At 38.2% G+C, this 13,342-nt stretch overlaps 1 pseudogene; it reads right to left on the minus strand.

Moving 5' to 3' along the window:
* Positions 1–8,458: 8,458 nt before the first annotated feature.
* LOC137248293 (piggyBac transposable element-derived protein 1-like) lies at positions 8,459–9,863 on the minus strand (annotated as a pseudogene).
* Positions 9,864–13,342: the final 3,479 nt, after the last annotated feature.

Below are 13,342 nucleotides of genomic sequence, written 5' to 3' on the forward strand. Positions count from 1 at the left end.
TATCGCCATAAAGGTGGACCAGGGCTGACTCTAGAATTTGTTTGTACGATATGGGTATCAAATGAAAGGTGTTACTGAGCATTTTAAGAGGGAGTGGGTCTTAGGTCTATCGGTGGACGCCTTTTCGAGATATCGCCATTAAGGTGGACCAGGGGTGACTCCAGAATGTGTTTGTACGATATGGGTATCAAATGAAAGGTGGTAATGAGTATTTTAAAAGGGAGTGGGCTTTAGTTCTATAGGTGAACGCCTTTTCCATAAATCGCCATAAAGGTGGACCAGGGGTGACTCTAGAATATGTTTGTACGATATGGGTATCAAATGAAAGCTGTTAATGAGTATTTTGGAAGGAGTGATCCTTAGTTCCATAGGTGGACGCCGTTTCGAGATATCGCCATAAAGGTGGACCAGGGGTGTCTCTAGAATGTGTTTGTACGATATGGGAATCAAATGAAAGGTGTTACTGAGCATTTTAAGAGGGAGTGGGCATTAGGTCTATAGGTGGACGCCTTTTCGAGATATCGCCATTAGGGTGGGCCAGGGGTGACTCTAGAATGTGTTTGTATGATATGGGTATCAAATGAAAGATGGTAATGAGTATTTTAAAAGGGAGTAATCCTTAGTTCTATAGGTGGACGCCTTATCGAGATATCGCCATAAAGGTGGACCAAGGGTGACTCTAGAATGTTTGTACGATATGGGTATCAAACGAAAGGTGTTACTGAGCATTTTAAGAGGGAGTGGGCATGAGGTCTATAGGTGGCCGCCTTTTCGAGATATCGTCATTAGGGTGGGCCAGTGGTGACTCTAGAATGTGTTTGTACGATATGGGTATCAAACGAAAGGTGTTACTGAGCATTTTAAGAGGGAGTGGGCATTAGGTCTATAGGTGGACGCCTTTTCGAGATATCGCCATTAGTGTGGGCCAGGGGTGACTCTAGAATGTTTGTACGATATGGGTATCAAACGAAAGGTGTTACTGAGCATTTTAAGAGAGAGTGGGCATTAGGTCTATAGGTGGACGCCTTTTCGAGATATCGCCATTAGGGTGGGCCAGGGTGACTCTAGAATGTGTTTGTACGATATGGGTATCAAATGTAAGGTGGTAATGAGTATTTTAAAAGGGAGTAATCCTTAGTTCTATAGGTGGACGCCTTTTCGAGATATCGCCATAAAGGTGGACCAAGGGTGACTCTAGAATGTTTGTACGATATGGGTATCAAAAGAAAGGTGTTACTGAGCATTTTAAGAGGGAGTGGGCATGAGGTCTATAGGTGGCCGCCTTTTCGAGATATCGCCATTAGGGTGGGCCAGGGTGACTCTAGAATGTGTTTGTACGATATGGGTATCAAACGAAAGGTGTTACTGAGCATTTTAAGAGGGAGTGGGCATTAGGTCTATAGGTGGACGCCTTTTCGAGATATCGCCATTAGGGTGGGCCAGAAGTGACTCTAGAATGTTTGTACGATATGGGTATCAAACGAAATGTGTTACTGAGCATTTTAAGAGGTAGGGGGCATTAGGTCTATAGGTGGACGCCTTTCCGAGATATCGCCAATAGGGTGGGCCAGGGGTGACTCTAGAATGTTTGTACGAAATGGGTATCAAGCGAAAGGTGTTACTGAGCATTTTAAGAGGGAGTGGCCATTAGGCCTATAGGTGGACGCCTTTTCGAGATATCGCCATTAGGGTGGGCCAGGGGTGACTCTAGAATGTGTTTGTACGATATCGATATCAAATTAAAGGTATTAATGAGGGTTTTAAAAGCGAGTGGCCCTTAGATGTATATGTGAAGGCGTTCTCGCGATATCGACCAAAATGTGGATCAGGTGATCCAGAAAATCATCTGTCGGGTACTGCTAATTTATTTATATATGCAATACCACTAACAGTATTCCTGCCAAGATTCCAAGGGCTGTTGATTTCACCTTGTAGAACTTATTCATTTTCTTCTACTTAATATGGTAGGTGTCACACCCATTTTACAAAATTTTTTCCAAAGTTATATTTTGCGTCAATAAACCAATCCAGTTACCATGTTTCATCCCTTTTTTCGTATTTGGTATAGAATTATGGCATTTTTTTCATTTTTCGTAATTTTCGATATCGATAAAGTGGGCGTGGTTATGGTCGGATGTCGGCCATTTTTTATACCAAGATAAAGTGAGTTTAGATAAGTAGGTGGGCTAAGTTTAGTAAAGATATATCGGTTTTTGCTCAAGTTATTGTGTTAACGGCGGAGCGGAAGGACAGACGGTGGACTGTGTATAAAAACTGGGCGTGGCTTCCACCGATTTCGCCCATTTTCACAGAGAACAGTTACCGTCATAGAATCTATGCCCCTACCAAATTTAAGAAGGATTCGTAAATTTTTGTTCGACTTATGGCATTAAAAGTATTCTACACAAACTAAATGAAAATGGGCGGAGCCACGCCCATTTTGAAATCTTCTTTTATTTTTGTATTTTGTTGCATCATATCATTACAGGAGTTGAATTTTGAATTAATTTACTTATATACAGTAAAGATATTAAATTTTTTGTTAAAATTTGAATTAAAAAAAAATTTTTTTTAAAAAGTGGGCGTGTTCTTCATCCAATTTTGCTAATTTTTATTTAACACATATATAGTAATAGTAGTAGCGTTCCTGCCAAATGTCATCATGATATCTTCAACGACTGCCAAATTACAGCTTGCAAAACTTTTAAATTACCTTCTTGTAAAAGTGGGCGGTGCCACGCCCATTGTCCAAAATCTTACTAATTTTCTATTCTGCGTCATAACGTCAACCCATCTACCAAGTTTCATCGCTTTAACCGTCTTTGGCAATGAATTATCGCATTTTTTCAGTTTTTCGAAATTTTCGATATCGAAAAAGTGGGCGTGGTTATTGTCCGATATCGTTCATTTTAAATAGCGATCTGAGATGAGTGCCCAGGAATCTACATACCAAATTTCATCAAGATATCTCAAAATTTACTCAAGTTATCGTGTTAACGGACGGACGGACGGACGGACGGACATGGCTCAATTAAATTTTTTTTCGATCCTGATTATTTTGATATATGGAAGTCTATAACTATCTCGATTCCTTTATATATGTACAACCAACCGTTATCCAATCAAACTTAATATACTCTGTGAGCTCTGCTCAACTGAGTATAAAAATTATGCGAATTGTTAGTATTAAATTCGTCGCCTGAATTATCAGATTCTGATACGTAATTAACTACTTTTCCACTTGTTTTGCAAATTGATGCTAAGGCCCCGATTCTAGTGTGGTAACAACATTCTTCACCACGGTAACGAAATCATGTGGAAACTTGTACATCCTTTTGTTATTCTATCCACGAAAGTAGCCGGATAATTTGTTACCCACAAAAGTAGGTGGTTACATCGAAATAACCACACAACAGCTGTTGTTTAGAAAAAGGCAAAACTGAAAAATAAAGAATTGTAAGCGCAAATAAGTAAAGATAATAGTAAACAAGTGTTGCCTCTTGCTATATATTATATATTTGTTTACATTATGTACTTTCATAGAATAAATTACAATATAGCTATGTATGTAAAATCTTATGCATGTATGTACATATATACACATCGTCTCGTTTATTCGTTAACCTCGTATCTACGAGTGACACATTTTCGGTAAAGCCATGGCGGAACCATACAAGGTGGCAGCATGGTGACATACCTACAAACATAAATAAAAATTCCATGTACTTTGTGTTTGTAAATTCGATAGACGAATGTTAAAATCGTACTGCGCCGGAAGTTGATGTATCGAATCAAATAAAAAAGTTTATATTCAGCTGTCGCATGCTGTCACTTTGTATCGTTCCGCCATGGGTGAAGCGAAGAAAACCAACTTTTAAATTTCACCACAGACATTGGTGAGTTTTTCGGTGATGACAGCGTTACAACTTTGGCCAGAATTGCGAATAAAAGAACTGGTAACGATTTTCGGTTACATATGTGTCCAATTTTGCCGCACTTATGACATTTGCTATTCTTGTATCGACATTCGTTAGTTGTGTGATTTCGCCACACACAGTGATTGCAAGCCTTTGCGTATTTTGTTGCTGTATTGTGAGTTCCTTTCTTCTTTTTACGATCATGTTTGTTGTCTTGATTTGAAGTGTCAGAAGTAGAGCTTTTAGATTTGTTGTTACTCTTGCCACTTTTGGTGTAATTCACTTGCAAGTTGTGCTCATGCTTTGTCGATGACAGTTTCATCTCCATAATGAGAGCTTTTCGGAGTGCTTGGTCAATGCATATGTTCTCATCTTCTTCGCACATACGTTCAAATATTCCGCTGTGAAGACCCATTATGAAGCGATCCATTACGAAGGCTGACAAGTTGTCACCAAATTTGCATGTTAGCGCGAGTTTTTTTACTCGTGCATGCCATTGCGATACCGTTTCACCTTCAGCCTGTGTTGCTGAGTGAAAATCCTTACGCACGCGGAAAACAATGGACGGTGGAGTGTAATGAACTTTGAGTATGTCACTTACCTCCTTATACGTTTTTGATACCGGTGCACCTGGGCTGCAAAGGTTGTGCAAAACCTCATATGGTGTTGGGCCTATGGCTTTTAATAGAGTAGCCTTTTTTGCATTCAATTCTGTGCAATTTATTTTCCCAAAATTAATTTCTAACTTTTCTTTCCACAATATCCATGATTCCGTTTGTGGAGAAAATTGCTCCACATTATTTGGATGGTATATCGTTACTGTATTTTGAGGTTCGTTGGGCATTATAGTGAAGTTTATGATACATTTCGTTCAGCTCTGTAATTACAGTTGCTGCACTATACACTATCAATTTCTTTTGTATGTACAAAAGAAGAGAAAAAAAAATAAATTTTATTTTTCCTTTTTTCTTCGTCACCAATATGTTATGTACCGAGTGAGACGCACCGAAGAGTTGTTTGCTTACGACTTCAGTTTATTGACTTACTCATTACTTCTTATAGACTAAAGCCCCCATTACTGATACTTAGCATAGACTTGACTTGACTTGGCGTAAACTTGGCAACTTAGCCACGATTATACTCCACTTGGCGCATAAAATCTGGCATCATAATCAGCGTTGAAATTTATTTTTAAATAAATGTCAATTTGTATGACAAAATGTCAAAATGAAATGGAAACAAACAAATGGCATCTCAAAATGTAAACGTCACTTAGAACTTGCATAGAAAATCAAAATTCAACAGACTTCTAAGTCAAGTTAAGTTTTGAGTAATCAGTAACATGCAATGTTCATTTAACAGAACTGTAAGTGACAGTTCGCAAGCCAAGTCTATGCTAAGTATCAGTAATGGAGCCTTAACAATGAGATTCGATTAATAACTAAGATAATTCTTAAGGTGAGTATATATAATTGGAGGTGACTTATGTTTAGTTTGTCATTTACAATGACGATACCTAACAAATTCCGAGGTACTTTAAATTGTCGATTCTCGAAATAAAGCTGCCCCCCAGATAAGTTCCTTTCAAATCATTCAAACTGGGTATATTTTTATAATTGTTGAATATTATAAAGTTAGTTTTAGATAGATTAATTTTTAATAAATTATGCTGAAACCATTGTGAAATTAACTTAAATCTCTTTGCATATTAGCCAAGAGGTCATCGAGGCTATCAGTAGCATACAAAAAGGTCCCGTCATCGGCGTAGAATTGCGGAATTCCATTCAAGTCAAGTTTAAATATGTTGTTTATATATACTTTAGATATGGTAAGATGGTTTTAATGAATATAGTGGGAAATTCTTACAGTGTGTGGTATGGAAATGACCTCTCTACTACTTTTAAAATTTATAATGTCGCGACCGCTACGCTCTTAACATTTCTTTGCGCAAGTGGGCCAGCATCCGAACTATTGTAAAAAATCTTATTTATAGTGAGATTTGTTTCAAATTAATTATTTAAGCAGCCTTTCAAAGAGAAGAATATAATATATGTATATAAAAACGTATACAAAATCTGTTGGAAACTTTATAGCTCGACCAAAACGATTTAAAAAATTATAGCTAGATTTCGTAGCTGGTTTGAAATCGGGTTGTAGTTCCTTGTGTGAACCCAGATCTGAGATATAGACCAAAATGTGGACCACGATGATCCCAGACAGTTACTTCACAATATGCACCGAAAGAAAATAAGCTAGTACAATCAACAAATCAGGTTTGTTGTCGTTGAATTTAAAAAACTCAAAATTTTAAACGTTGTCCCGTATCGTAGCTTCCGTGATCGAGTTAGTAGTTTCGTAATATTGCTTTATTTGGTATCGTGTTATACGTAAACGAATAAGGAGAATCGTAATTTGGTATTGTGAGATCTGTGAACTTACTAAAAAGTTATCAAAGTCGAAAAATTTTAGTAGTGTGAACATTTTTTGTAAATATGATAGCTTTGTTAAAAAATATATACAGGAAATAAAGGAAGACCACTATCGCAAATCCTTCATTAATATTCGATGCGATATATCTATCATGACGACGTAAGTCCCATACGCATGACTCATGTCACCGGTTTATTTTTCACGCTATCAATATTTCTATTACATTTCGTTGTCAAATCTATTACACTCTGTCACAAATTACGATACTATAGTGAACGTATGTGGCAATACCACTAATGCCGCTCATACGATCAGTAACGTAAACATGATACGGGCCCTGGTTTGAAATCAAAACCCAAATCAGTACACTCTCTGCTATGAAAATTTACTAAGTTTGATTTTTAAACCAAATTAGTTTTCGTCATATATGAAGTCCAAAAAAAGTTTTGAATTTAGGCTTAAAGTTTTAGCCGTGTTAAGAAGAGCTAAATTGCGCATACGGTCAGTGATGCGCGTCCGTTGATATCGCTCTCGACCATATCGCCCACACGAACAATAAACGGCATAGACCGTCTTAAATAAGTAAAAAATTGAGAAAAGTGCCAAACGTCGTCGCGCCTATGTCTATGAAAAGATATCTGTGTATTTGGTCAACCTCAAAATGCATTTTAGATCTACGCCCTTATTAATTTTCTTTTATACCCTGCAGCGAATCGCTATAGTTGTGAACTAGCGCAGAACGATTGCGTTAAGAGACAGTACTAGTTCTAGTTCTGTCGCCTCGTAGGGCTTTCAATTGCGGTATTTTCGGACGCGTTCTTATCTTATCCTGTAGCTGGTGGTTCTGAAAAAGTTGTCTTTTTGTAGCATCGAATATGGGAAACAAAGATGCAAAGCGACAGATTCGTACTACAAATTTAAGGACTACCTCCAAACTGCTGTCAATCGGATGCAATAAACCGCAACAACAGCGCTAAGGTCTGAGCTATATGCACATAAATTAATTAGTCGAAGGCAGCGACTATTTCAGAAACACCTGACTGAAGCAGTTAATAATGCGTTCAAAAGGCTTGCAAAGGCCTATACGTAGGACACCACAATGTAGAAAATGTAAGCTCAAAGCATTTCGAGGGGACGGAATTAGAATCGGTATCGTCTCTTAATGCAATAGTTCGGAACCAGTGCGGTTCGCTGCAGGGAGTGCTCGCCTTATCCAATAAATGCGATCACTCACAAATTGCGATTGAAAAGATGGTTGGTGTCATATGGGGACACATTGATTGATTCTGGAGTTGGACCTATTATAGTACCCATATCGAAGTTATGGCAGGCGAGGCGGCTGTGGGGTGATAGCACCTCATTTATGGAATTTTATTTGAAATCGTCAGCAGGTTTTAGTCATTGGTCAACATCGTTGGGCTTTCTAATCAAAAACTATGCCAAATACACTCAGAAAAAAACACTTATCTAAAATGAGGAAGACATTTGCTAAACAAATTGTCTTTAACCCTCTAATGCATGAATTTTTGTTCAAAAAATTTAATTATATTAATTTCATGTATCTGAGCTCGAATCTGCTAATAATTTTTTAATTTGACTTTTCGTTTTCGGAAAATATTTAAAAAAGTGCAGTCCACCTTGAGGCGGACCCATGAAACAACGCCTGGATAGTTATAAAAAATAAAACAGCAATATATTTCGAATGTTAAACATTTTTCAGAGATATATTTCAAACTTGTTTTTATTTTTTTTTTTATTGTTTTATTGTTTGGCGACTACCGAAGAAGATTTAATGATGAGCTGTACGAGCTATACGCAGACATCAACATAGTCCAGCGAATTAAAACGCAGCGGCTGCGCTGGCTAGGCCATGTTATGCGAATGAAAGATGATGCTCCGGCCAAGAAAGTGTTTCTATCGGAACCCGCCTATGGAAGCAAAGGTAGAGGGCGGCCCCCACTCCGTTGGAAGTCCAGGTGGAAAACGATTTAAACTCCCTTGGTGTGACCAATTGGCGCCGGTTGGCGGACCGAAGGAGCGACTGGCGCGCCTTGTTGGACGGCCATAACCGTTTAGACGGTTAAGCGCCAATTAAGTAAGTAAGAAAGTTTTTATTGTTTAGTGTGGAATTCTATAAAACATTGTTTTGTTGTAGAAACATACATTTATATCAAATTTTACACAAAATGCTTGGGTTTCTGATTTACAACCTGGATGCTTGCATATTTTCTTTCCGGATCTATCTAAAAACTTGCACCAATGTCCTGATTGTCATAGCGAATGTCTATTGGTGGCATGTACGCCTTTTTCGGCTTTGGTTGAGGGGAAGCTAAAGGGGGGCGACCACGTTTCGGAGACGGAGTTGAACGCATCCAACATAATACTTCTGCAACTTCTGTTCTGAACTCAAGTAGGGTATACTGCTTTTCATTAGGATTTTGATGTAACCTCTTGTACAATATATAAGAATTAACCATAGCCACATCTAGTAAATGATAGAATAAGCGAGCTGTCCAATTTTTTGTCTTCATTCGAATATGGTATCGTCCGATAAGTCCATCCAATAAGTCGACTCCACCCATATGTTTGTTGTATTCTTTGAGTATTGCTGGGCAGCTTATATCAATTTTTTCTTTGTTTTTCGATCCCAAAGTGTTATTGTTGAGGGGTATGATGCGACTTATAAACGGTTCTGATCCCACATAACTAGAAAGAAGACGAACTGGCCTTGTATCGTACAAAAGAACATTGCTTACTTCCACGCCACAAACTGCTCCAACATACTGTTCGGAAAAGCCACGACTTACATTTTTCTTTTGGAGCTCAGGATCAGTAGAAAGTTTAATGTTCGGAACGCGATTTGCCCGCACTGTTCCCAATCCCTAAATCCCGCGGCTTTTCAAATAAACTAGTAATCCTATAGATGTGCAGAAAATATCGAAGTATAGGATGTGATTTATATTGTTCGGTATATTTTTTGACGATCTTACAACGAAGTTCGAAGCAGCTGCTGGATCAGGACACTCAGGAAAAACTTTATTGTCCCCAGCGCCGCAATATAATTCGAAATTGTAAGAAAACAAAGTATAGTCGCAGAGAACAAATAACTTCGATATGGGGTTTTGCCGGCATATACTGCTCAAAAGGTTTTTTTTTGCATTTTCGAAAAACATATCTGTTCATCCACACAAAGACGCTGAAGCATAGGAATTGACCCGAAACGGTTATTGAAATGTTGGATAAGAGGTCTCGCTTTATACAACAGATCAATTCAAGTTCACCCTTCTTGGCATATAAAAAATTATCATTAAAGTGAAGTTTTGATCGGAGCTCCTCAAAACGATTACAAGTCATTGCTAAGCGTACCGGTTCCAGAGAATACTGTCCCCAATACAAGCGAGAACTCGGATACCGGAACACTGACATGAAAAACAATATCCCCCAAAATTTTCGAAGTTCCACTTCGTCAGTTTTAAACTTTGTAGAAATATCGCTTTGGGTGGCATAAAAATTCATTTGAGTAGCTAAAGTCTGGATAAAAAAATTTATCAAACACCTGTAATATCTGGATTTACGTTCCATTAATTAATTAAAGTCATACCTTTAGAAAATCGTTTGAAACAAAGTATTGAAAACAATCATATGGTGTTCGTAAATTTTTTCGAAAATCTGGGGTGTCCTTGTCACCTCCAAAAAACAGTTCGTTGACGTGAAGCTGAAAGTGTGTGTCTTTCCATAAATTCATTGTCAGATGGTAATTGTTCAAAAAAATTTTGTATTTCATCATCTGATAAGTTTTCATTATTTGATCGGAACATTTCTAATAATAAAACGAAAATTTAAACAAATCGTAAAGTATTAACGTGGATCTTTTTCAAAGGCTACGAAAATATATGGTTTTCACTGCGAGTTAAATGCGTTACAATATTTGACTAATTAATTTAATCGAAATGTTAGTTTTAATTAGATTTGTTTATATTTAACTCTAACTAGTCGTATTATTGTAAAATAACTTTAAGGAAATAAATATTTTACGACTATCATTTTATTAAAGGATTGAAACTATAATCGCCGAAATGTATGTCAAAAATCCCCATTGTCAGATCTATTCATTTTTGTTTGGAGTGGCATCATTGATAAATGTTATAAAAAATGTGCATTTTGACAGCGCTCTCTCGAAACAAAGAGTTGCAAATCCATTCATCTATGGCAGCATGCTCGCCACACCCAGCATATTTCGGTGCCAGACATTTGCCACGCCCACTTCCTGAATAAATTCGACGAATGCCTGGGCGATAAAACTGCCAAGTTACGCGAGGCGCAAAATCTGTAAAGACTATAGATATAGTTGTTTATTTTGTATCATAGTTTATCAGTGGAAGGGCCAGAATCTGTTGTCATTATCGGCATAGAAAACGATAATATGATATAATAATAATATACAAGTCCAAACCGATCAGTCTCGAGACAATCGAAAACCGAAAATTAGCATTGATATTTTACAATTTTTGCTTTTAATAATGCGAACTTTGAGTGACTTTTTGCACTAAAGTTTATTGGTCTACAGAACGGGCATACTCAAAACATTGATGAAAATTCAAAATAAAAAATTCAAAGTTTTCATGCAGATGTTTAAATGCTTTTCGACTTTTGTAACGTTTTCGAAAATTGTTTTGAAATTGGATTATGTATGTGGTTTTAATGTCAAAATAAATTCCCGATACTTTTAGTAATTTCTAAAAACGATAGGCTTTATCTTTCTTTCTTGTAGATTAAATAGGGATCTAATTTTAGAAGTCTTCTTAGGCATTTCCGGGGCATTCAACAATGTCTCCGGCGATTTAGTCGCCACTACTTCGCATGCGGATTTCTCAGCGCTCCCTTTCAGCATGCATCAATTTCGTCATTACTATAAAGGCCATCTTGCTAACAGCAATCCAACAATCTATTTGTCCGCACATTCGTGGAACCAAATTCCTAATGGAAGGCTCCTCTCCAAAAACTCTGTTTACAGACAGTCTTTCGCCATGAAAACGAGGGCAGTGAAACATTACATTGTAACGAATATTAGCAGCACTAAGGGATACTGTCATCTCTAAGCCGATGCTAAGCAGTGACTTGATGCACATCAATAATTCAATCATTATGTCTACACATATGTACGTACACGCAGCGGAGAAGCAATGCACAAACACATGCAGATATCTTATCTGAGATGCTCCCAAAAGAATGCAATATAATTGTGGAAGTTTCGCTCACAAATACACGCGCATATGAGGAGCTATACACGTGCATCTGTAGTTATAATTTTATAGCACGCTATTTGTCGAGCAAAAGAAGTGTTATTTTGAAAGTACTTGAATAAAGGCCATTTTGCATTATTAAATATTGGAGTTATTTGTTCAACAGTTTAGTGATTCGAACTTAGCAGAAGGTTGCAAATAAGTGGATTTCAGGCAAATTCGTTACAACATGTTCTGCTCTTTCCATTTCGGGGGGACAGTTTGGACAGAAAGGATCCTCCTCTATCCCCGCTTATGTAGATATTCCTTGAAACCGCCGTGCCCGCTCAATATCTGTGTGAGGTGGTAATTTAGTTCGCCGTATTTTCGCTCGTACCATTCCGCTATATTCCGGACTAGCATGAAGGTCCAGCGCCCTTTTCTCGAATCTTCCCACCGTTCTTGATACCTAACTATTGTTCGTGACCTTGCGCTTTTCTTAGCATCTTCGGCTGATTCCAATGCCATGCAGATGGCCCATTTCACCTGAGAGTAGATCTAATGGGATTTTCCTGGATAAAACATGGATCGCGTCGTCGGACACCATCCGATAAGCACATGCTATTCGTATAGCAGTAATGCGGTAGGCTGCTAGTATATCTTTTTGGTGACCATTTTAGATCCGTGCCATACTGGTGCTGCATATAATATTATAGAGCTGGTTACGTTGGATAATAGCTGACGGGTAGCTTCGCTTGGGCCGCCGATGTCGGGCATTATTCGCGTTAGGGCTCCACTAACTCTAGAAACTTTCTCCACCCTGAAGTGCTCCCTAAAAGTTAGTTTTGAGTCAATGATTACTCCTGGATATTTCAAGGAAGGCTTTGAATTTATTTGATAATCTCCTATGGTTAAGACCAACTCATCCACAGTCCGCTTTAAGCTCACCAGAACCACTTCTATCTTATTGCTACCCATATCCAGCCCCATGTTCGTCAACCATTCCTTTATTCTTCCCACGGCGTCATTACATAATGCTGGGAGCAAATCAAGTTCCTTGGCCACTACTACTACGACAATATCATCTGCATAGCCAACAATTTCCGTGCCTCCGGGAAGGTCGATTTCTAGCACCTCGTCATACATCGCATTCCAAAGAGTTGGACCTAGAAGAAGAAGTGTTCGTAGGATCTATCGCCATGTCTCTCTGATTGGGTGTTTACAGTGATTTTTAACCCTATCCTGTTCTATGGAGTCCTTCTTTGTTGGACAACAACAGAAAAAAGAACCTACCTGAAAAAGTTAAATGGGGTATGCAGGATGCCCTGAGTGTATGCCATTTCCAACGTTCAGTGCTTCGGGCCAGCTTGAGCGCAGAACATACGGCCTTTGTAGTATAACGTCGTCAATTACTGGACGAACGGACTACCTTATTCCGTATCTGCGCTTCGAAGGCGCTCTTGGAGCTACAATAGAGGTGGATGGTTGGCACAAGGGTGCTCAAATGGTGAACGAGGCGATACACGTGTACATTGTTGGTTTCAAAGTAATGGAAGGATTAGGGTCTGTTGTATACTGTGCTAATCTGAAAATAAACAAATCCTATAAGCTGCCAAATCACTGTGTTGCTTTTTAGGCGGAAGTAGTAGCCAAACCAAAGCAGTGGAAACACTACAGCCGCGTCTACTTTTATATTGATAGCCAAAGAGCAATTAAAGAAATAATTTTGCATAGCACAACACCTAAAAGTGTGATACAGTGCAAGCAATCCCT

Source organism: Eurosta solidaginis, chromosome 4 (assembly GCF_040869045.1).
Source record: "Eurosta solidaginis isolate ZX-2024a chromosome 4, ASM4086904v1, whole genome shotgun sequence".
Lineage (NCBI taxonomy): Eukaryota > Metazoa > Arthropoda > Insecta > Diptera > Tephritidae > Eurosta > Eurosta solidaginis.